Source organism: Panthera tigris, chromosome B3, assembly GCF_018350195.1.
Source record: "Panthera tigris isolate Pti1 chromosome B3, P.tigris_Pti1_mat1.1, whole genome shotgun sequence".
NCBI lineage: Eukaryota > Metazoa > Chordata > Mammalia > Carnivora > Felidae > Panthera > Panthera tigris.
The window spans coordinates 71,784,654-71,810,212 of record NC_056665.1 but is presented as its reverse complement, the minus strand read 5'-3'; the positions used below and the strand labels follow the sequence as shown (position 1 = coordinate 71,810,212).

At 37.7% G+C, this 25,559-nt stretch overlaps 1 protein-coding gene across 11 annotated transcripts in view; it reads left to right on the top strand.

Moving 5' to 3' along the window:
• Positions 1–10,101: 10,101 nt before the first annotated feature.
• HNRNPC (heterogeneous nuclear ribonucleoprotein C) overlaps positions 10,102–25,559 on the top strand; it is a 54,633-nt gene continuing 39,175 nt past the window's right edge. For 2 of the 11 annotated variants that reach the window (XM_015541695.2, XM_015541694.2), the window contains exons 1-3: positions 10,102–10,257; positions 10,881–10,926; positions 14,780–14,805. The gene's annotated coding sequence lies outside the window, so the exon portion shown is untranslated. Of the gene's footprint in view, positions 10,258–10,880; positions 10,927–14,285; positions 14,450–14,779; positions 14,806–14,903; positions 15,521–25,559 lie in introns of those variants that run through there. The other 9 variants (XM_007091342.3, XM_015541686.2, XM_015541688.2 and 6 more) reach the window with 8 other exon arrangements.

Sequence of the window (25,559 nt, the reverse complement as noted above, 5' to 3'; positions counted from 1 at the left end):
CTTGACACATGGTATCTGTTCAATAAAAGTTATCTTTTATTATTTTAATTTGAAGTTGGCCAATGACACTCAAAATCAAATGCTACTCAACCTCAAAAATACTAAAGTGGATGTAATGATTCAAAATTTCTTTAATCTAACTTTTTCAAGCTTTATGAGTAAACACTTTTCCTTGTTTATTTTTTTAATTTTTAAGCTCAGGGTTTTGCCTGTTAAGAAAAAAGGTGAGGGTGCCTGGGTGGCTCAGTCAGTTAACCGTCTGACTTGGTTTCAGCTCAGGTCATAATCTCATAGTTTGTGAGTTCAAGCTCCACATTGGGCTCTGTGCTGAAAGCGTGGAGCCTGCTTGGGATTTCTTTCTTTCTTTCTCTCTCTCTCTCTCTCTCTCTCTCTAAATAAATAAATAAATAAATAAATAAAGCATTAATACATTTTAAAAAAGGATAAAAACAAGTCCTTGATTACAGATTATGATAATATTTAGGTAAAAATAAATTCATACATACATTTTCTTTAATCTGTACAGAGACATACCAAATAATTAGGAATGGATGCTTTTAGAGGATGGATCAAATAGAAACTTTAACTTTTTCTGTATTTCAAAGTTTTACAAAAATCACATATTCTTAGAAAAAAGAAAAAAGCTTATTTCCATATGGAAAGCTTTAAAATAATAAGATAGGGGAGAAAACACTGGAAGCCTTAAGAAGGCATATATCCAACTAAAGTGACCAATAATTTTATCAGCACGCATGAAGTCTTTTTTGTAGAATTCAGAAGCCAGATCATCAATAATCTATTCACTGGAGTCTATATTCCAAATTCCCTTAGTATGATTTTACCCACTGCCAAAGGCATTTGCAATGAAAACAGAAATAGATATGACAAGATGCTATGACAGATAGTCAAGCCATCAATCTATAAAATTTTGTGATTCACACATACATACCAAGTACAAAATGAGGTCCATTAATAAAAGAATTACACAACAAAAGAGTGCTATCTTGTTATGGGGTAAATAATAACTGAAATGAGTTTGAGTAGGGGTACAAGGCTTGAGGACTAAAACTATGTTATATCTGGTTTTGTGATGTCAATACAGTGAACACAGAAAACAAAAAATACATGAAGTACTGGTTGATTGAATAAGCAATTGAATCAATCATCATATATTCTTTAAAAGCATTAATTGGGACTTGAGTTCTGTTTTAAAAAATAGTTGGGCAACTATGTGGATGCAACTGGAGGGTATTATGCTAAGTGAAATTAGTCAGAGAAAGACAAAAATCATAGGACTTCACTCATATGAGGATTCTAAGAGACAAAACAGATGAACATAAGGGAAGGGAAACAAAAATAATATAAAAACAGGGAGGGAGACAAAACAAAAGAGACTCATAAATATGGGGAACAAACTGAGGGTTGCAGGAGGGGTTGTGGGAGGGGGAATGGGCTAAATGGGTAAGGAGCATTAAAGAATCTACTGAAATCATTGCTGCACTATATACTAATTCAGATGTAAATTTTAAAAAATAAAAAATAAAGTTAAATTACAAAGTTAAAAAAAATAGTTGGGACTATGGGGAAAGAGAATGGCAATGTGGCCTGTTGGAGAAAAAGGACTGCAGGGGCTGCCTAGGCATAGGGTCTTGTGGAGGGGATAACATTGACAGGTAAGGCGGGCTCAGTCAGGGAAGAGCTGTGAATGAAACAATGAAAATGTAGGACTGAAATAGAGAGCTATTATAGGATTTTAGTGTGGGAGTCACACAAAAAAAGCAAATGCTTTTAGATGATTACCATGACAGTAATTTGCAGAATGAGCTTGGGGGACAGATTCAATGTGGGAGAAACAGAATGCAGCCAAAGAGGAAGGGTCTTGAAAGTGATGTGTAATATCTTTATCATATTTTTTTTTCATATAGACTAAAGTTGCCTGTATAAGATACACTGTGAACAGTCAGAAAGGTTTCCAAATTAGTGTAAAGAATTATAAAGTAGTGTTAGGTAAATCAGGGAGCTCTGGAAGTTTAAACTTTTTTTTTAATGGTTATTTTTGAGAGACAGAAAGAGCATGAATGGGGGAGGAGCAGAAAGAGAGGGAGACACAGAATCCAAAGCAGGCTCCAGGCTTTGAGCTGTCAGCACAGAGCCTGACACAGGGCTCTAAACCATGAACCTGAGGTGAAGTCTCAACCAACTGAGCCACCAAGGCACCCCTCTGTGAAGTTTAAATTAAATGCTTTGTCTGGATTCTTCAGAGACCATGTCCTCACTCTCCAGTGGGAAATGCTTATGACAACCTTGGATGATGGAGGATGCAGAGGAAGAGAAGCAATGATGATTGACTAGTAAATTCCTGTTTGACTTGTTGAATATAATAAGGTAGAGAAGTACAACAAGGGTATGTAATATGATAGACATAGAGTACAACATTCAGCTAATTACTTAGGTAAAAAGTAACTTAGGCATTTCACAGATGTTGCTGCTTTTCCTTTCTCCTCCTTCTTCTTGGCAGGTGGCTTGGAACTGGGAGGTGGGACGGTTGCAGGGGATATATTACTCTGATAATAACTCCAAGCCACATAAAGCCTTCCTCAAAGAGAATTACTTCTTGAATGGAAAACAAAAGTTCAGGGGCACCTGGGTGGCTCACTCGGTTAACTGTCCAACTTCACTTCAGGTCATGATCTCATGGCTCCTGGGTATGACCCCCATGTCAGGCTCTGTACTGACAGTTCAGAGCCTGGAGCCTGCATCAGGTTCTGTGTCTCCCTCTCTTTCTCTGCCCCTCTCCTGCTTGTACTCTGTCTCTCTCAAAAGTAAATAAACCAAAAAAAAAAAAAAAGAAAGAAAAAAGTTCAGTTTTGTTTTCTCTTTAGCCCAAGGTAAGGAGTTACTACTTTGTTTCCTTACCTCTTCCCCAACTCTTCCTCCACTACTGGAGTCTGGCTCCTGGCTTGCTTTCTACTATTCACCACTACCAACAGAAGCATTCAACTTTAGAACTGTAAGGTGTTTAGAGTAAGCAGAAGAGATCAAGGGCACTTCCTACTTTTCATCTCGCCTACCTAGGTTTACAAAGCTTTAAAACCAGAGTCATAAATATGTGTCTTCAGCAGAGTGCTTAGTAGTTTGCCTTGTATTATGCTATTTTTGCATTGTTTTCTCACCGTTAGTAAATTCTAAGTTACTTGATGGAGGGACTGGTTGTCAATTCTTCCTGTATTTTCTAACTCTACCCCACCTAGCAAAGGGATGAACTCCTTGAAAACATAAATGGTCTCTTAAGTACTTCTCTTGCATCAAATACAGTGGTTAATAAGTAGGTCGTGATAAAGATAATGCACTAAAACAGATTTCTGGTAAAATGAAAATAAGTAGGTTTTGTTAACATTTTATGGATGTATTTATTCTATGAGAACAATGAGTAATAAAACATGTTAGTGTTGTGAAAAAACAAAATTCAATTGAGTAAATTTGAAGATCTAATTGACTTCATTCAATGACTCATGAATCAGGCAGCACCATATCTAGCAAATAGAAAGGAGCTCCAAAGAATTATAGGAAGGAAAGGTTTTCAAAGGCAGAGAGAGGGTGAGATAAGGAAGACGTAATGGGGGGGGGAGGGTTATTTCAGACAAGGTCACCTTCCTATGGAGGACAAAAGGGTCTATTAGGCAGATTACCTCACTGGTGCTGATCAGGAAATTTCTTTTTTTTTTTATTTTTTATTTTTTTTTTTTTATTTTTTAATATATGAAATTTACTGTCAAATTGGTTTCCATACAACACCCAGTGCTCATCCCAAAAGGTGCCCTCCTCAATACCCATCACCCACCCTGCCCTCCCTCCCACCCTGCCCTCCCTCCCACCCCCCATCAACCCTCAGTTTGTTCTCAGTTTTTAACAGTCTCTAATGCTTTGGCTCTCTCCCACTCTAACCTCTTTTTTTTTTTTTTTTTTTTTTTTTGATCAGGAAATTTCAGAGGGACTGGTTAAGATTACACTCCTGGAAGAGAATCAAACTGCAATTAGGTAAAGTATTAAGTTTCATTTTGGTAGTGTGGGCATAGCACGGGTGATTCCATCGGGGACTGTTGTTGCTTTTTAAACAGTGATTATTTTTATTTACTTAAATCAATAGTTACATGCATTGCAGACCAAGGAAGCCTCACAGCCTCTGGGTCCCTCTGAGTAAATGCTATATAAAATATATAATGAAGAAAAGACAGTCTACCTGTATGTCCTGGGAAAATAACAATTTCTCCTGATAAAGTTACTGATTAATACAAATTTCAAATACACTTTGTGTAAGATCCTGGAATATGCAGTAAGCCAGGGGAATACAGAGAGTAATATGAAACTCTGCTATCAAAAAAAAACTTACCAACCAAAAACAAAGCCCAAAGTTAATAAAAGGAAGGAAATAGCAAAGATCAAGGTGGAAATGAAATAGAGACTGGAAAAAAAAAAAAAAAAAGCAATGAAACCAAAGCTGGTTCTTTATCAATTTTGTTTATCTTTTCAAACAGCCAGGAAAAAAAGAAAACTTTTTTTTTTCAAGAAAAAGAAAAGAACTCAAATAAAATCAGAAATGAAAGAGAAGAAGCAACAACCAACATCAAAGAACAACAAAGGATTACAGTGAATGCTACAAAAACTTATATGCAAAAAATTGTACAACCTAGAAGAAACAGATAAATTCCTTAAAATATATAATTTTGCAAAACTGAATCAGGAAAAAATAGGAAATATGGGCAGACTGATTACTAGTAATGAAATTGAGTCAGTATTCAAAAACCTCCCCAGAGGCCCCTGGGTGGCTCAGTTAAGTATCTGACTCAATTTCAGCTCAGGCATGATCTCATGGCTTGTGAGTTTGAGTCCCACATTGGGCTCTGTGCTGACAGCGTGGAGCCTGCTTAGGATTCTCGCTCATATTCTCCTTCTCTCTCTCTCTCTCTCTCTCTCTCTCTCTCTCTCCCTCCCTCCCTCCCTCCCTCCCTCTCTTTCTTTCCCCTCCTCCCGTGCTCTCTCTCACAAAAAATAAAGAAAACAAAACCCTCCTCAAAACCAAATGTCCCTGACCCGGGGGCTTCACAGGTGAATTCTACAAAATGTTTAAAGAAGAGTTAATACCTATTTTTCTCAAGCTATTCCCAAAAAAAAAAAAAAAAAAAAGAAGAGGAAGGAAAACTTCCAAACTCAAGCCAGCATTACTCTGAGACCAAAACCAGAGAAAGACACCGCAAAAGAAAAAAAAAAAATACAGGCCAATATCCCTGATGAACATAGATGCAAAAATCATCCACAAAATATTAGCAATCCAAATTCAACCATACATTAAAAAAAAAATCATTCACCACAATCAAGTAGGACGGTGGGCACAAGGATGGTGCAATATCCACAAATCAATCAACGTGATACATCACTATAACAACATGAAGGATTAAACCATATGATCATCTCAGTAGATGCAGAAAAAGCATTTGACAAAATTCAACATCCATTCATGACAAAAAATTCTCAACAAAATGGATTTAGAGGGAGCATACCTAAATATAATAAAGGACATATATGACGAAACCATAGCTAACATCATAAAGGACATATATGACAAAACCAGAGCTAACATCATATTTGATGCTGAAAAATTGAAAGCTTTTCCTCTAAGATTAGGAACAAGACAAGAATATCAATTCTCGGGGTGCCTGGGTGGCTCGGTCGGTTAAGTGTCCGACTTTGGCTCAGGTCATGATCTCGCAGTCCATGGGTTTGAGCCCCGCATCGGGCTCTGTGCTGACAGCTCAGAGCCTGGAGCCTGTTTCAGATTCTGTGTCTCCCTCTCTCTCCGACCCTCCCCTGTTCATGCTCTCTGTCTCAAAAATAAATAAATGTTAAAAAAAATTAAAGAATATCAATTCTCACCACTTTTATTCAACATTATACTGGAGTCCTAGCTGTGAAAATCAGACAAGAGCTAAAAGGCATCCAAATTTGTGAGGAAGAAATAAAACTGTCCCTATTTGCAGATGACATGATACTACCTAGAGAAAACCCTAAAGACTCCACCAAAAAAGCTGTTAGAACAAATAAATTCAGCGATGCTGCAGGATACTAAGTTAAAAATACAGAAATCTGTCACATTTCTACACACTAACAATGAACTAGCAGAAAGGAAATTAAGAAAACAATCCCATTTATAATTGCACCAAAAAGAATAAAAGACCTAGGAATGAACTTACACAAGGAGGTTAAAGGCCTATACTATGAAAACTGTAAGACATTGATGAAAGAAATTGAAGACATAAACAAGTGGAAAGATATGCCATGATCATGGATTGGAAGAATTACCATTATTAAAATGTCCAAACTAGCCAAAGCAAACTATAGATGTAATGCAATCCTTATCAAAATACTAATAGTATTTTTCATAGACCTAGAACAAATAATCCTAAAATTTGTATGGAACCACAAAAAACCCCAACCAGTCAAAGCAATCTTGAGAAAGAACAAAACTAGAGATATCACTATCCCAGATTTCAAGATATAGTACAAAGCTATAGCAATTGCAACAGTATAGTACTGACATAAAAACAGACACACAGATCAACGGAACAGAACAGAAAATTCCACAATGATCCCACGCGTATATGGTTGATTAGTCTATGACAAAGGAGGCAAGAATATACAATGGGAAAAAGACCATCTCTTTAATAAGTGGTACTGGGAAAACTGGACAGCAGTGTGCCAAAGAATGAAACTGGGCCATTTCCTTATACCGTACACAAAAATAAAATAAAAATGGATTAAAGACCTAAACATGAGACCTGAAACCATAAACCTCCTAAAAGAAAATACAAGCAGTAATCTTTTGGACACTGGCCTTAGCAACATATTTATGGATAATGTTTCCTCAGACAAGGGAAACAAAAGCAAAAGTAAACTATTTATACACCAAAATAAAAAACTTTTGCACAGCAAAGGAAACCATCAGCAAAAGAGGTAACCTATTGAATGGGAGGAGATATTTGTGCAATATATATCCAATAAGGAGTTAACATCTGAAATATAGAAAGAACTTATAGGGGTACCTGGCTGGCTCAGTCAATAGAACATGTGACTCTTGATCTCATGGTCTTGAGTTCAAGCCCCATGGTGGCCATGGAGTCTATTTAATTAAGAAAAAAAAAAAAAGAACTTAGCTCAACACTAAAAAAAAATCCAATTAAAATTGGGCAGAGGACCTAAATATACATTTTTCCAAAGAAAACATACAGATGGCCAATGGACATGAAAAGATGTCCAACACACTAATCAGAGAAATGCAAATCAAAACCACAAAGAGATCATTTCATACTTGTCAGAATGGCTAGTTTCAAAAGGACTAGAAGTAAGTGTTGGTGAGGATATGAAGAAAAGAAAACCCCCTGGGGTGCCTGGTCAGGGCAGGTCAAGATCTCAAGGATTCTGGGATCGAGCCTTGCCTTGTGTAGCACTCTGCTTTGTGCTGATAGTAAAGAACCTGCTTGGGATTTTCTCTCTCTGCCCCTCCCCCACTTGTGTGCGTGTTCTCTCTCTCTCTCTCAAAAATTAAACTTTTGTGATTTCACTACTGGGTACTTATCCCGAGAAAACAAAAACACTAATTGGAAAAGATCTATGCACCCCTATGTGTATTGCAGCATTATTTACAACGGCCAAGATATGGAAGTAACCTAAGTGTTCTTCAATAGATGAATGGATGAAGGTATATGTATGCATATACACACACAATGGAATATTTATAAGACATTAAAAAGAATGAGATGTTGTCATTTGTGACAACATGGCTGGGCCTACAGAGTATTATGCTAAGGGAAATACATCAGACAGAGAAGGCAAATATCATATGATTGCACTTATGTGTGGAATCTAAAAAATAAAAAATAGAAAGAGACTGATAAATACAGAGAACTGGTGATTGCCAGAGGGGAGGGAGTAGGTGGGATAGGTGAAATAGGTGAATGGGATTAAGAGATACAAACTTCCAGTTATAAAAGAAATAAGCCAGAGACTTGAAAAGTACAGCATAGTGAATACAGGCTACCATAATGGAAAAACATTGTTTGGTAACTATACTTATTGTGGGTGGTGAGCACAGCATAATGTATGGCACTGTCAAATCTCTAGGTTGTGCACCTGAAATGAATACATTGTCAATTATACTTCAATAATAAAAATTAAGAAAAACAAAACAAAACAAAACAACTTACCATCCGGGACAAGACTGTAAAATTAACCACAGCACTATGAGAGAGTTTCAAATGCAACCTCAGCTTGAGCTGAGGCTTCAAGCACTTGTAGGATGTTTTCCTCTGGTTACTTGTTTAAAGTTGACAATTTGGAAAATACAGAAAAGAACAAGTAAAACAAAGAAACAACCCAACAAATAAAACAAAAAGTGCCTGTAATTCTCCCACCAGGAAGCGAACTATGTTAATAATTGAGTATGTTTTTTTACATGCTTAGATTTTGTTTCCAAATTTGCTTAAAAGCATATAGCCAAAAAATTCAAGCAGTATAACAAGGCATACCACTGAAAAAGATAAAGTCTGCTCCCCAAGGGCATGTTGAAATAAATTTCTAGATCCAAGATGGAGTCCCTCCTTCCAGGTGTACCCTATAAATTCTGCTTGACCGGAAATGCTATATACCCTGTTAGCCAATCCCCAAACGTCAAGCCAGCTCTGGCCTCTAAACTTGTTTCTTTTTCCTTGACCTTTCTAAATAAGGTCAGATATGCAACCCCAATCCTGTTTCTGAGTTGCCTCTTCCAATGCTACGTAAAAGTCGCCGTTGCCCAAACGTCCCGGGTAGACATTGCTTGTGAGGCACCGTATTCTCCCAATCCGTGGATTGTTTTCTCTTGAAGGAAAGACATCAAGCTAGTTAATAAATTGTTTTGTCATTTGACAGGTTAACAGCTAGCTTCATTGTGAATCTCTCTGCAATTCAGAATTAATTCAAAACTAATGCATAAAACTGCATTCACTTATACATTTACCCCTTAAGATGGATACAGATGAAATCACATTATCAGGTGTTCTGCATCCTCCTTTCCTTAACTGTGTAAAGAAATCTCCCCCATTCTTAGTAGAGCTGGAGCTATTTTGATTGCGTTCATGGCTGCTATAATATAACCAGAGGGTCTGGCAGGCGGTAACCCCAGGGAGTAGGTGGTAGGCCATTTCAAGATGAGGGGACTTGAGGGACCAGATTTGGACGGTGAGAGGAGATGGAGGGGTAAGCCAATTTGGTTGGCACTAGGGTATCAGCAGGATGACTTGAGGCCAGAGGGTGGGCCTAGTATTCCAGGCCAGCACTTTGGACTTCTTTACTTTTTGTAGTGGAAAGGAATAAGGAAGTTAGTTGGTTTGGCTGAGATATGGGTTGTCTGAAGCAAGGCTTGACAGGCTGACAAGTGGAGTTGTCCAGGAAAGGGCTGACATTCGGGTCTAGAACTGAGAAGGGACTTGGGTTGGAAAAACTGCAGGGCTGGTTTGTTTTCGGCAGCCTGATCCTCATTGCTCCCTTTCCTCTCTAAGAAAAGTCCTCTCTTTACCCACATTCGGTGGAGGATTCAGTAGGTGCGTCACCTTTTTCCTTGACCCGAGGCTAGGGCAGTTCATTCCAGCCTGCTATCTAAAAAAATCCCTCAATCCTTCCCCGCCCCCACGCCGCGGGAATTCCGAGATCTGGGCGGGCCTTCTACTTGGAGATCTAAGGAGCAGAGATAGGAGAATGCGGCCGCCAATCAGACCTCCCGGATACCCGGATGTGAAGCGGTGCGCGATACAAAGACGAGTTTCCACCCAGCGCTTCGTCAGGTACAGTGACCAATAAGCACTTCTCAGGTGATAAATGACAGGAAAAGTAGCCATTTGCAAACTAGTTTCTCCCACGCATGTGGAAATTCTCCCCAATAGTCTAACCCACTACTGGTTGTGATTGGGCAGCGTTGTGAAGAGCAGTAGAACTGTCTAATTAGAAGCGGGAGCGAGAAAAGTCGCAGCCAATAGCAGGATTCTCGGGAGCGGGGCGGGGGCTAGGCCTTCGCCTCGGCGGCAGAGGAGACTCGGGGGCCATTTTGTGAAGAGACGAAGACTGAGCGGTTGTGGCCGCGTTGTCGACCTCGAGCAGCAGTTGGCTTCTCCACGTAGAACTCGGGAGTAGGAGATTCAGAATCGAATCCCTTCTCCCTCCCCCCTCCTGGTAAGTGGAGGGGGCGGAAGCAGGGCAGGCGCTGGGTTCCTCCCGGAGCGCGAAGGGGTGTGGGAGAGAAGAGGGAACCCTACCCTCGGTAGAGTAACTAGGCCCCCATTTATTCAATTTGCGTTGGGCCATTAGGTTTTATGCAGGACAGAGTTTTATAGGCCTCAGCCCTTGCGTAGATTTAACCTGGTGTCCTCTGGGCCACGATCGGCAGGGGAAATGTCCTTTTTCTTTTTCGCTCTTTCTGTGTTAACGGCTGCTTCCTTTCATTTTCTACGACCATGAGGACTCCAGGAGAGATATGAAAGGGAAGATCGAGATGCTTCTTATTGCAGTGGAAGTTCCTGTAATGTCGATGCCTCCTGTTAAATTTAAAAATTGGGCGGGGGATGGGTAAGGGTTACCGAGTAAATCTTGTACCGCAAGCCTTTAAATTCTGGAGCGTGCCGCAGGGTATGAGTAGTAAATATAACAATAGATTTAACGTTTTGCCGATTACTTTTTTACACCTCTCTGAGCAATGGCGGACCTCGAAGTAGTTACTTTCAATTCTATTTTTTAAAAATTGTGATCGTTTGCATATTAACAGTAATAATTAAAGCTGGCTTACTTTTTATCTGCAGGTTACAAATCACTTGAAATATATAAGTTAGTGGAACTTTGCTTGAGGTAGGTACTACTATCTTTCTCAGACAGAAACTGAGGCTCTAGAGTGTCGGTTACTAGGGTCATACTAAATCAGTAGCGGAACTAAGGAATTTGACCACTAGGTTGGTTAGTCAAGTGGTTTTACCTAGCTATTTCAATAGTAGGTATTAAAAGTACTATATTTGAATCTTTACAAGAAACTAATTACAGCAACCACTAGCGGTAACTGGAAATTTCCAAACTGCACTTGGGGAAAATATTAGTTACGAGAATTGCAGCTGTTATTAATTTAACATTCTAAAATAAACTTAAAATTTGATTTTCAGGATATTCTGGCATTAATTCTCCCGAAATATCTAAATCTTTTTTATTAAGAAACTATTATAGTGCCTACTTTTTAGATCCTGAAATTTACTAAAAATGTTCACGAAATTTATAAAAATTACATAGGTTTCTAGGTATCACATTCACTTATCCAAGAAACCACTTTTTCTTAATACTCTGGGAAGGGGAAGATTTAGTTGATTTTATTTTTTATGATGTGTTAGAAAAACTTACTAAGCAAAATTTAAACCAATACTGCAGGGTAAATTCATCCTTCAGGAAACAGAAGGTAAAAGTACTTTTACCAGGAATAATGATGCATTTGTTAATTCCCTCACTCTGTAGATACTGTAATAGGGATTAAAAGCATTGCCCATTAAAAATGTAAACGTATATTAAGTGGGCTTAAAACTAAAGTTTATCACTGCAGAACTGTTAGAAATGAGATAAGGGTAGTGATTGGTTAAGTCGTTGGCAAATAGAGAAATGTGAAGAATTAATATTTAATAGCAGTTATTGGTAAGAATTGAAATTAATTGAAGGGCTCTTTTCTTGCCTCTAGGTGTTAGAAATAGGGGGTTTCTTAGGATCAGCATGTACCAAAGAAGCAATTACTTTAGTATCCAGCTGGAAAGATTTGACCCCAGAATTCATGTCTGAAACAATTTTAGAGGTGTTTTTAGATTCGTAGGATTTAGTAGCATTTTCATATGGCTAAAGAGGAAGGGTTTAAGAAGGGTGACTAAGTTGCAGGTCTCCTGACCTTCTGGTGTTTCCCATGCCCGTAGCAAGGGAATGCTTGGTGGTGGTTGCTGTTTTCTTCTGTAGAGAATTTAAATATTCCTTGTTATTTGTAATGAGGTCTTCACTGGGTTTCATATAGCATGCGACTTTGTTTTGAATGGAACTGCTGTAAGAACAAAAGTATAAATCCAAAATAGTTCATTATTGTAATATTAAAGATCACATTAAGTGGTTATTGTCTAAGGTGTTAACTGGGGAGTGACATAGTTAAGAGAACTAGACTTTATTCCTTATCTCCCCCACCCTCTTTATTGCGTTAGCAAATCATTTAAACCTTATGGCTTTCAGTTTTATACTTAACAAGGGGGCTTAGACATCTTACCTATTTTCATGTCTGATTTCTACTCGTCATTTGTTGTACGGAGGCTGAAAAGTGTACAGAAAGTTTTATTAAAAGCAGTTTTTGTATATTAGTAATTGTTTTCTACCTTACTAACATTTTTTTTGTCTTGAAAGAGTTTTGTTAATTATCTGGAGTGCATTACTCATGCTTAATAAGTATACTCATAGGGATCAGGGAAGATGATGATTTTGTACATATTAGATATATTAGAGAATTGGTGAGAACTGCTAGTACTATTAGTTGTTAGATGTATAACTGCATGTATTTTCTTAGATAATAGAAAGCTGGGGTGTGTTAAGGGGAAAAGGATTACTGTACAGTTTTTTAATTCTCTTGGTGCAATTACTATGATAGGTTATGATCTTAGATTTATTTTATAGTGCTCATACCTAAAGGGGTACCAGTTAAGCTCTCATAGTGGTTCTTAAATGTGAACTGACATTAGAATTAGCGGGGGGAAGAACAGTTGAAATAGTTTTCAAGGCTCTCCACCACCAGAGTTTCTAATTAAGTCTGGTGTGGGCCCTGAGAATTTGCATTTCTAATAAGTGCCACTTGGTGCTGGTTCGCAACCCTCACTTTGAGAATAGTCCTTTAGAAGAAGGGATCCAAACCTCCCAGAGGTTGGACAAAGTATTCTCTAGGTATAATTAGGCACTAAAGTTATTTATTTATTTTTTTATGTGTTGATAGCTCATCTATTTAACATAACCTTTTGGAAGATTTTCAGAATTGTGAATGCTTTTCATATTAACTTCTGTTTTCATAGTTTGTATAATTTTTTTTTAAAGATTTTATTTTTAATCTCTACACCCAATGTGGTGTTTTCAACCCACAGGCCTGAGATCGAGAGTCACATGCTCCTCTGACTGCGCCAGCCACACACCCCTGTAGTTTGTACAATTTAACACATCAGTCCAAGTATAAAAGTAACTTCCTTGTCATGCCTCAACTAGTCTGCTTTGAAAAAGTTAAAATTTTAGAGGTTTAGTACCTGTTCTGTTGCTGTAGTCATTGACACATAATTGATGTAAGGAACACTTTAAAAGCTCAGCATAAGATGTTTTAGTTTACTGACATTTGGCCGAATACTGAAATGTGAGGGCAACCAGTTCCTTATTTGCTCAGAAGACCTACAATCTAATTTCAAATCTTACCTGATGAAACAGCCAATCTGGTCATGTATGTTTCAGTGGGTGTTATGTATCAGATTCTTGGATTTCATATCTTGGAATTAGCTGTGTATACTGGCTTATAAACAGTGGGACCACAGAAACAAATTCCTCAAGGACCATAATTTATTTTTTCACCTATTTTATGACATTAAATATTCAGTAGCTCTAATAATCTTGTCCTTCATTTGTGGTTTTTCTATTGTCAGTGAGTGGAATGATGAGCTCCTTATTTATTTTTATGATGTGCTTCTTATTTAAAACACCTTTCCCCTTTTTGTAGAATCTACCAGGTCTTGTAGTTCGATCACTTACTAGTTTTGAGAATAGATATCATCTCTAGTATGTATCTTCGTGGTAGACCATTCCCCCTTCATAATCTTGATATTTGACTTATGCTCACTTCTTCATCTCTTTTGGCCTGGTTTTTCTATAATTTCCTTGCCCAAACTGCTGATGTTCAAGATGAACATTCAGTTGTAGATTTTTGTTTTTTTAGACCCTTTTGGGAATATAGGCATATATTTAGTAAATTTTAGTCACCTACTGATAATTGAAGAATTGTGAAGACAGTCACTGGAGGAGGGGATGGTTCTGTAGAGGCTTTCCCATCCCAGTGTAATGTTATGCTTTACCAAAATGTTTTAGATGCAGTGGACAGATGTTTCTGTCTTGGGGGTTTAGGGCACAACATTTCTGAGGAACTCTGACTCAATCTGTCCCTTCTCCTTTCACAGGGCAGCAAGGCGAACCCCATCCCTACTCACTGGAGCTCAGCTTTGATTTTTAACCTCCCTTCCCCACCCTTCCAGAACACACACATTCCCATTCCAAAACTGATTTTATAAAGACATTTTAAACATAATGATGCAACTTGGTGTGCACTACGGCAAATTTACAGGTGTTTTTTTTTTAATTGTTTCCAAAAACGGGCCTTGGATTTAAGATGTAATTTTTAAAATTTCTATTTCTATTTTTTCTGCAGCAGTTGGGTTAGAGGAGGAGGAGCCTTTTAGCCTCTCATAAACTGACCTCTCTACTTCCTCGTGTATTTTTAAGATTGATTGATGATGTGGAAAGGGCTTTGCTTGTCTGCTACTGAGAACTTTACCCTTGCGGTTTTTGTGGAAACTGCTTTTGGAGAAAGAAAAGAAATGAACTTTACTGACTTGACATTTTTGCACCTCCCGTTTTTCTAATCTGGGCTATTTTTATTTTTGTTTTTTTACAGTGAGATTTTTTTGATCTTCAGCTACAGTAAGTTATTCCAATTTTTTTTTTACATTTTTCCTGACTTTCCGCTGATTTCCTTTTTATTGTTGTTACTAGTTACTATTATTATTTATTATTATTATACTTATGATGGTGATGATGATGATGATGATGACACTGATGATTTTTAACCGGATTAAAATCGAGTTTTTCTGAATGTTCATAAGAATTTCTCCGGCCTCCTGATTGACTTTGGAGTTTTACATCTTGGGAGAGAAAGTGAAGGCATTAGCATTTTTAAGTGGATTGATCACATAAACCTTTTCTCTCCCAACCCCACCCTTGCCCTCATCCCCTTCCCCACGCTCGAAAGAATTTTACTGGCTGTTAAGTCTGTGACCTTATTTTTCCTGATCTTTAACTTAACTGTTTTAGAGCATCTCTGGACGTCTGTATTTTTAATTTTTTATTTTTGTTTTTTTATTTTTAATCTTTCATTTGTTAAATTTTTAAACTGTGCTGCAATAAAATGTGTGTGGTACTACTTAACACCTATAATGGTGATGGCATTTTCCCAGAAAGCCATCTTCCTCCTGTTTCCCTTGAAATCCCATCCTGCTTTTCCTGTACACTACTACCCCTCACAAACCACAAGCTGCAGCAACATGGATGCCCAGCCTGGAACAGCAGCAGCCAGGATGACCTGGAGCCAGGGGGGCCTTCGGAACAGATGCACACCCTTCCTGGGTGATGGTAAGAGGTGTGAGGTCCACTTGGTTTCATTGCAAAGTCTAGGAAATACACCCCTTTAAGTCTAGTTGATACGGTGTAGGTGGTAGCTTCTGGAAATGTTTAGGTTGAGATTTTTGTGTATCTCAGATGTTTCCCAAGGGATGCCACCTCAGTTTTTTGTAAACTATGATGGAATTATGAGTTTGTAATTGGGCTGACTGAGAAATTTTGGTAATTGGAAAGAGCAGCTGAAGGTTATATATACTTTAGAATGAAAATGGCTTGTTTTTATTAGCAACAAGACGTGGACATACTACGTGTTTTTTTTCTTCCTTAGATTATTGCTAATTAGTGTCATTCGGAGTAATCTTCATTGCGTTGTGGATTGTATTCTGTTTATTCTTAATAAAATTTAACATGAATCAAGCTGTAAGAAACATCCTGTAATAATAAATGCTGTCTCACTGGGAGTTTTTTTAAAAAAGGATAGCTAGGCTTTTTAATCTCAGAAAGTGAAATCTAACCTGTATCCAAATTAGGAAAGATCTGGGGCTGACCTCTTTCAGTGATGACTTGGGACCCAGCTAAATGTTGGGGAATCTGGTGTGTTCCCAAGAGTACTAGGAAGGAATGAGAACCTAAAGACTTAAGAAATTTAGCATCGTCTAGTATTTTACTGACAACAGTGGAATATTTTGATAACTCACTTTAGAGTTGCTCTAGTAGATTTTGAACTGAGGTTAAAAAGTAAAATGATTTTTAAACGCATTATTGAATGCTGTGTGGTACTAGGGTCATTAACATACATCCCTTGCTTGTACTAAAAGAATAAAGTCCGATTAAAGTGAACACTGAAGACATCCTCAAAGTAAACCAGAATGGGAGAAATTCTATGAACTGTACTGAGGTTATACGGAACAGGAATGGAAAATTTTAATAGGTCCAAGTACTATTGATGGCCTTTATTGTAGGAAAGCTATTTTTACCTGTTAACTCTCTGTCATTGTCATTGTGTGGTTTCTGTTCGCTATATGCTCTTTCCTGTTCATGCTACAAATTTATCTTGTGTTACAGTTTGGGAGATACAAAAAGGTGTAGTTCTTCAGGGACTCATAACCTTGTGAGGGAAATGGGTGAATGAGATGTCACCATGTGATTAAGAGGTAAACATAGATTCTATAAAAAGTATGCAAAAATGAGTACCTCATTGACTCTTAAAAGGTCAGGAAATGCTTTAAAAAAAAATTTTTTTTTTAATGTTAGAGTGTGCAGGCAGTAGAGGGGCAGAGAGGGATAGAGATTCTGAAGCAGCCTCTTCCCTGATCGGGGCAGGGAGCCCGATGTAGGGCTCGAAATCACAAACCATGAGATCATGACCTGAGCCAAAGTCAGGTGCTCAACCAATCTGAGCTACCCATGTGCCCCAGTCAGGAAATGCTTCTAAGAGAAGGAACTGAAGTGAACCTTAGAATTAATAATGCCAGATTATAAAAATTTTAATGCCATGCCAGGGAGTTTTTATTTTATCCAAAACCATTGGTGAGCTATTGAGGTTTTAAACTGGGGAGTGAGATCAGATTTTCATTTTAGAAATGTAATAGTGTGGAAAGGGCTTAGAGGAGGGTGAGATTAGAAGTAGGTGATAAGATACTCAAATACACAGAAAAATAATGAGCTGGCCTCCTCAAAAGCAGTGTAATTGGGATTAGAGAGGAGCTGATAGATGTTGGGTAAACAAAAGGAGCAGATTAGAGTTAAGAGTAGGAGAAAGCAATTTAAATACTGCTTTGTGAGGTAGACATTTGAGTGCTTATTCTGAAAATCACTGTTAGGCTGGGGCATATAGGGATGAACAAAACATTGTTCCCTAGCCCTCTTTGTTATTATAGATCATTGAGCATTTTATAATCTAGAAGGAAAAGAACAGGGTGAGATGATAGGAAGAGAACCAAATTTAGAGTATGGAGGTGGGAGGGTGCTGCCAGTGAGAGACCTTAAAGGAATTAGTGTTGAAATTAAGATCTGGAAGTGGATTATCCTACCTAAAAGCACAGATGATTGGGAGAAAAAACTTGGCTTCAGAGCAAGAAATAATTGGAAAGATAGGCAAGTACCAAGCATAGTATATAGGTCCTTGTAGGGCCACATTTAATATCTAGATTATTCTGGGAAGAAAAGGAGTCTTTTGAAGGAACTTGAGAATGCTGAGATCCTATTTCTTTGGAATTTCCTTCTGGCTATTGTATGGGGAATGTTAGTAATGAGGACAAAGTTCAAAGAGGACAATAAATTAGAAGAGTTACCAGAGTAGCCAATCAGAATGGTCACTATCTGGTTAATCTCTTAAAAAAAGCACATAATCCTACTTGCCCAGGTTTTTCAAATGAGTTTTTTGGGGGGGCATGTATTACTGAGCAGATGTAAGTAGTTTTAAGAGGGCAGGTTGATCAGATTGTAGGAATTAACTGGTTACTTCTCTGACAACCCCTTTGGTTCAGACATGATAGGATTGCTTCCCTATTTGAAAAGAAAAATGAAGTAGACACACAGTTTTTTCCTTTTGGAAGCGATAATATGGACACTTTACCATGTTTGTGTTCATCAGTGTTAAAATTCTTGTAACTTTTCTTAATTTATTTTAGAGGGGGAGGGGGCAGAGAGAAACTTAAGCAGGCTCCATGCTCAGCACAGAGCAGGGCTAGATCCCACGACCTTGGGGTCACGACCTGAGCCAAAGTCAAGAGTGAGATGCCTAACCACCTGAGCCACCCAGGCACCCTTGTGTGAACTTTTTAAATCATGATCGTAATCTTTGTATAAGTATTCACATTTTGGAGATGAGAATATTGAAGCACAGAATTTTTAAAATTTGCCCAGTTAGACATACTTAGTAAATGGTGACACATGGGTTTAACTCAGGCAGTTAGGCCTACAGATTTCAACTCTTAATCATACTAGGTTGACCTTTACTTGACATATTGAAGTGTTTATGGAAAACAAATCTTTATTGGGTTAAAGTTACCCTCACCTAATTGTGTTGGACCTCCATTTTTAAAGAGTTTCCAGCTAAATATCGTTACATATTTTAACTTAGGTTAAATGGCATAATGAAGTGTCCAAGGTAATGAATTACTTAGATGTAGCTTTGTGGTATAATCTTATAAAATATTTGGATGTGACAGTATTCTTTTGAGGAGGTAAATATACTTTAAAAGTGAGTTTTAGTCAAATAAATATTTGTATTTATGGTTTAAAAAAATACACATCCTAGAGGGTTGTGTTGCCAAATCCAGCAGTCTTTTTAAGTCCTCATCACTGTTGGTATGATTTAACCAGTGGAGCCATTTTCCTCCTTGAAACGTTTTTTTACTTAGCTTTCCGGTTTTTGTTCTGTTTCTGGGTCACTTCATTCAGTCGGATGGTTTTCTATACCATTTATAAGCTAATTATTCCCATGGTTCCATCACCAGCCTCGGCCTCTTTTGAATGACTTGCCAATCTGTTTAACTGCCTGGCTGACTACTCCCTTTAAGTGTATCAACTTAAAAGTCCAAAGCTGGGCTCTTGCAATTCTCTCAAACCAGTGTTGACTGTTTCAGTTAATGAAACTCCAGTTTTTATGTCAGTTTAGGTCAGATGTTGGTTAGCCATCCTTATCTGTTTTCTCTCATACCTTACCTTTGGCCTTGTGAAATATACTGTCATTGCTTCCTTTAAAATACAAGAATTGACCCATACTGCCGTTCCTTGGTCCAGTTTCAAGCTGTCATTGTCTGGTGCACCATTGGAATAGGTTTAGGTTTTTTTTGCCCCTCCCACCAGTTGTGGTAGCTGCATTGGTCCTACTGAAATGTAATGCTTGATAAATGTATTGCCTGAAGGAGTTTCTTCTTGAAACTCAACTAATAGCTCCCTATTTTCAGTGTTAAAAATTCACTGTGATTTAACAAAGTACATGATGTGTTGTGCTCCTCTTTACTGATAGTATACACACAGTATGCTCTAGCCACGTTGCCTCCTTACTGAGTCTTGAACACACTAGATGGTCCTGTCTCAGAGCCTTTCCTTGGAATGTTCTTCCCTGAGACATTCCTAAGATTAGGTTCCTCACTTCGCTCAAAGGTCATCTCCTCACTGGTGTTTTCCCTCTCTTGGCCCTTCAGGCTTTCCCCCCACTAAATACTCGAGCACTTTTTGACAGCACACGTATTAAGAACTTTGTCTTCTACGTAAAGGTGTGAGAGAAATATCTGGAAAGCTACATGTGAAAAAACATTGATTACCTCTGGGCAAGGAGGGATTTAAGGTTGGAAGGAAGCTTGCTGTGTGCCTAGACTGAGGACTATAATGAGCAACACTATTTCGTTTCTAATTTAAAAACTTAACTCCTTTTGTAGAAATGCTTCAATTCTTCAGATTCTGTGACTGAAGTTAAATAGCTAAGGCCTATGGTAGGGGTTTAGTAAACAGTTTTGTAGTTAAGTTGAAATGCAGTTTTAAGATAGGTTTGGCTGGAGGCAACTGGGTGGGTCATCCAGTTAGGGGACTTGGGCTCAGGTCACTATCTCCTGTGGTTCAAGAATTTGAGCCCTGCACTGGTCTCTGCGCTGACAGCTCAGAGCCTGGAGCCTGCTTCATTCAGAATCTGTCTCCCCCTCTCTGTACCCCTCCCCCACTTGCATTCTCTCTCTCTCAAAAATAAATAACATTAGAAAAAAACTAAAGAAATAGGTTTGGCTGTGGTGGAATGAGTTGAATTGTAATTTGAGGACATGGGTTGTGTTTCCTGGAATGGGGCTGTAGACAAAATTTGGAAGAACTTTGTCATTTTCTTAAAAAGTTACTCTCCAGGAGTATGCATACATAGGCTTTTCAGAAAGTCATGTCATACATACAGCACATAACATTCAAGTAGAAAAAATGTCTTGATGTGAATATAATATTAACATAAAATTAGATAATCTAAGAATTTTAATAGCTGCATACATTGCATACTTAAACAATATTTTACTTAAAACTATTATTTGGGGCACTTAGGTTCTTGCCATTTTTCCCTTTTATACACAATTGAACAGTCCTAAAACTAAAATTTTATAAGTGCTTTATATTTTTATATACATGTATGTGGATATTTGATGCTGTTTCAATTTTGTGAAAAATTCTTGAACTTACACAAAGAGGGATATAATCAGTTTCCATGAACTTGTTCCAGTTTTAACAGTCCTTGTGTAATCTTGTTTCACCTATACCTGCATCTACTCCCTCTGCTTCACATTATTTTGAAGTAAATCAAGGATTTACTTTTTTGCTTGGTCTTTCTGGACTTAGAGAAGCTCTTTTATTAGAGAAAAGTTTTTTGTTAATTTGAGTGAATCTTGGCATGGTTTTTCTCATAGGTGATAAAATTGAGTTCAGAGTAACAGAAGATGGTCATCTTATTGTCAGTTCTCAAATTTAGGTATAATCCCATGTTCTAGCTGCTTAGGTCTGAGTGATGGAGAATGTTGTAACTTTAATTCATTTCCTTATTAAAAATTATTTCCTTATAAAAAATTAAAATTTTATGACAAATTTTATCATCAGTTTGACAAACTCATTTGGTGACAGCCTGACTTCGATTGACTTGATTATTTACAGTCTGTTACATTAAGTGACTGTGATTATGCATATCTATTACTGTATAAAAACTAATACATTTGATTTGACAGCTGAGTGGTTCCCCAGATCCAGCTGGGGTGTAACATTAAAAAAAGGCACAGTATTGGTAAATACTGAAAAATCCTGATTATCCAAACACCTCTCTCCATGGTAGACTTTAAAAAATATATTTTGGGCACGCCTGGGTGGCTCAGTCAGTTGAACATCCAATTCTTGATTTTGGCTCAGGTCATGATCCCAGAGTTGTGGGATTGAGCCCCGTGTGGGCTCCGCATTGAACATGAAGCCTTCCTTTCTCTCTCTGCCTCCCCCCTGCCCCGACACGCTCTTTCTGTTTCTCTCTAAAAAAAATAAGTAAAATAAAACAGTATAAATTTTATAACTGAAAAGTATAATTTGTTGGAACTCAATTGCAAGATAAAAAAGAAATGAAATCTTGTGAATAAGTATCACTTTCTATTTGCTATTCAGAATATGGTCTGTGCTCCAGCAGCAACATCATCATCATCATCATTGTCATCATCATCATCATCATCATAACCTGGAAGTTTCGTAGAAATACAGAATTTTATGCCCTATCCTAGAACTGATGGGCACATCAAAGAAAAGTACTGGTCTAGACCACTTGCATTCCCTTATTATTGCTTACTTGTGATGTAGACATTTTGATGGGCTTTGTGGCAAGAGGGTTTTTTGGTGTTTGAGGGGAAAGTTGGGGATCATGGTATGTGAATTTGCAGTAATACAATATAGAAAAAATGTAAAAATTGAAATAATGACTCATAAATAGGATTAAGAATCAAGTAATTCAGACGGGTAATTTGATAAATGGTAGATAATTTGTGGATACCACTGAAGCTAGTAATCAAATATTTGTTGGTGATAAATGATAGCTGAAAAGAGAAATGTTTGAAAAACATAATTTTGCCTATCAATGTGGATCCGTGACTATAATACTTAGGAACATTTTTACCTTTTCCCCACGTTTAAAGAGAATATTCAGACATACAAAACTACTGTATATTATATATATATACACATACACACACAGATTGCCATGCTACTGTTTTCTTTTGAGTGTTACTTACTGAACCACTTAAGGGAAATTGCTGATTTAAGACAGATCCCTAATATTTAAAGCATTAATCTCAAGTATAAAGATACTGTTCTCTTGATCAAGAGTTCATGTGCACCTTAACCATTTTGTCACTATTATGCACATAGGTTCTCAGTGATACTAGAAATAAGTACTTCCTGTATTTTTTTTTTTTAATTATTTTATATATTGCATGTGTCCTTGATGTTTTAGTGTTTGGTCAAGGTTTATTGACTTTACTGAAGTAACTATGAAATGTCGCTCTTATTTCTTTTCCTGTGAAAAGCATTCTTTTACATAATCCTAATACTTGTTTGATACTTGTAGATTTGGGAACCTCTTTTTTTGAAATGGGTTGAAACATCCCCAGAATGGCACCAGGGTGGCTCATTAGGTTAAGCGTCCAACTTCAGCTCAGGTCATGAACTGTACTGTGACTTCAAGCTCCCATTGGGCTCTGTGCTGACAGCTCAGATTCTGTGTTTCCCTCTCTCTGTTCCTCTCCCACTTGCACTCTGTCTCTCTCTCTCTCTCAAGAATAAGAAGATTTAAAAAAAAATTCCCAGAATGAGTAGATGTTTGTTGAAGGGGAGTTTTGCTATGTAGAAGCTAGTCTAGTTAATATGATAGGCTTATAACAGAGAAAGACAGATACCATATGTTTTCACTCTTTTGTGGATCCTGAGAAACTTAACAGAAACCCATGGGGGAGGGGAAGGAAAAAAAAAAAAAAGAGGTTACAGTGGGAGAGAGCCAAAGCATAAGAGACTCTTAAAAACTGAGAACAAACTGAGGGTTGATGGGGGATGGGAGGGAGAGGAGGGTAGGTGATGAGTATTGAAGAGGGTATCTTTTGGGATGAGCACTGGGTGTTGTATGGAAACCAGTTTGACAATAAATTTCATATATTAAAAAAAAAGAATATGATAGGCTTTGGGGCACCTGGGTGGTTCAGTAGGTTAAGGGTCGGACTCTTGATTTTGGTTCATGTCGTGATCTCGTGGTTCATGGGATGAGCCTTACATCAGGCTCTGTACAGCATGGAACCTGCTTGAGATTCTCTCCCCCTCCTCTGTCTCTTTTTCTCTCTCTCTCTGCCCCTCCCCCACTCTTGGGTGCGCCCTCTCTCTCACTCTCTCTCTCCCTCAGATCATTTTTTGTTTATTTTTGTGAGAGACAGAACAAGTGGGGTTGGGGCAGAGAGAGAGAATCTCAAGCAGGCTCCACAGTGTCAGCACAGAGCTTGAAACCATGAACCAGATCATGACCTGAGCTGAAACCAAGAGCTAGACACTTAACCCACTGAGCCACCCAGGCACCCTTCTCTCAAAAATAAATGAAAGTAGCAGCCTTCCCTTTTTTAGGAAAAACAAACGGGATTGCCTGGGTGGCTCAGTTGGTTAAGCATCTGACTTCGGCTCAGGTCATGATTTCACATTTTGTGGGTTCAAGCCCTGTGTCAGGCTCTGCTGACAAGCTCAGCCTGAAACCTGCTTTTGATTCTGTGTCTCCCTCTCTGCCCTTCCCCCACTCATGCTCTGGCTCTCCCAAAAATAAATGAAAAAACACTTAAAAACAAGAACAATACAATACGCTTCTAAAATGCTGAGGTTTGCTTTTTTTCTTCTTTTATTTTTAAGTAATCTCTGCACCCAGCATGGGGCTTGTATCCACAACTCAGATCAAGTCACATGCTCTACCCACTGAGCCAGCCAGGCATTACCTAACCCCCTTATTTCCTTAAGTCTGATGTAACTCTGACTGAAACTGACAGGTAACTATTTAATAATGCCAACAGTTGATAATGAAGGTTGAAATGTGGAGAGAAGTACCTGTCTCTGTTGGGACTACTAATGAGATACCTTGAATTTGTGAAACACAGTATCCAGTGAAAAATTTGGTTGAGAGATGCCCATTTTCTAAAATTTTATATAGTTTTGAATTGGTCTTTGTGGAAGGGAAGCACTCAACCATTACAACTTGTTTGTGGGGGGAGGGTGGGTTATAGAAATCTTTGCTTATTCTAGGCCAAGCTGTGCATTATAATCTTTGAATTGCAATGTTGCATTAAGCTATCTTTGCAGAATGACGAATTATGAAAGCAATATGGTTGTTGAAGAAAAATCAAGGAAAAAGTACTTAAAAAATTAAGAATATTACTACATCCTGAGATGTCTAATACTTAGTAATTTAGATAACTTCTACAGTTGACCTTTGAACAACATGGATTTGAATTGTATGGTTCGACTTACATGTGGGTTTTTAAAATATAAATGCAAGCATTTATAAAATATAAATGCATTATATTTATATATATATTTATATATATTATTTATAACGCAAGGATTATAAGATATAAATGTAAGCATTTTTCTTAGGATTTAAAAAAACTTTTTTTTTTTTAGGATTTAAAAAAACTTTTTTTTTTAGGATTTATTTTTGAGAGAGACAGAGACAGAATGCAAGTGGATTAGGGGCAGAGAGAGAGGGAGACACAGAATGGGAAGCAGGCTCCAGGCTCTGAGCTGTTAGCACAGAGCCTGACACGGGGCTCGAACTCACGAGCCGTGAAATCATGACCTGAGCCAAAGTCAGATGCTCAACTGACTGAGCCACACAGGCGCCCCTTTTCTTAGGATTTTAGTAACTTTTTTCCTTATTTTTAAGGAGCATGTGAGCGGGGGATGGGGGGAGGTAGAGAATCTCAATCTCTCTTAATTACAATTAATTCTTAATTGTAAGAATGCAGTATATAACATACACAGAATACGTGTTAATAAACTTATTGGTAAGGCTTCCAGTCAGCAGTTTTTGGGGAGTCCAGTTCCGTTTGGCTTTTTTATTGCACAGTGGGGACGTTGGTGCCCCTTGCCTCCTGTGTTGTTCATGGGACAGCTGTATATCATGTGTGCTCCTTAGCATCTTGAACATCTCTCAATGTCAGTACGTTGTCATTTTTAAATAATTGTTGCTGCTTGTATTAATCAGATTGATGTACTGAAATTCATTAATCCAGTCCTATATTGTCAGGCACTTATTTTCTAATTTTTCACTGTTAATATGTCCAAATCCTTGTTTGCTTCAGATGAGTTCTCAAAAGTGAGATTGAGCCAAAGAATGTGTACAGGTTTAAGGCTTTTGATAAAAAAAAGTCCCATTGTCCGCTGAAAATAATGGAACCAATTCATAGAAAAAATGTATAAATATGACCATTCCAAGTTTAAAATATTTTTGCTTATTTGGTAAATGAAGTATGGTAATTGATTTCATTTATGTTTTCATTTTAGTGATGTTGAATTAAAAAAATCTCCTT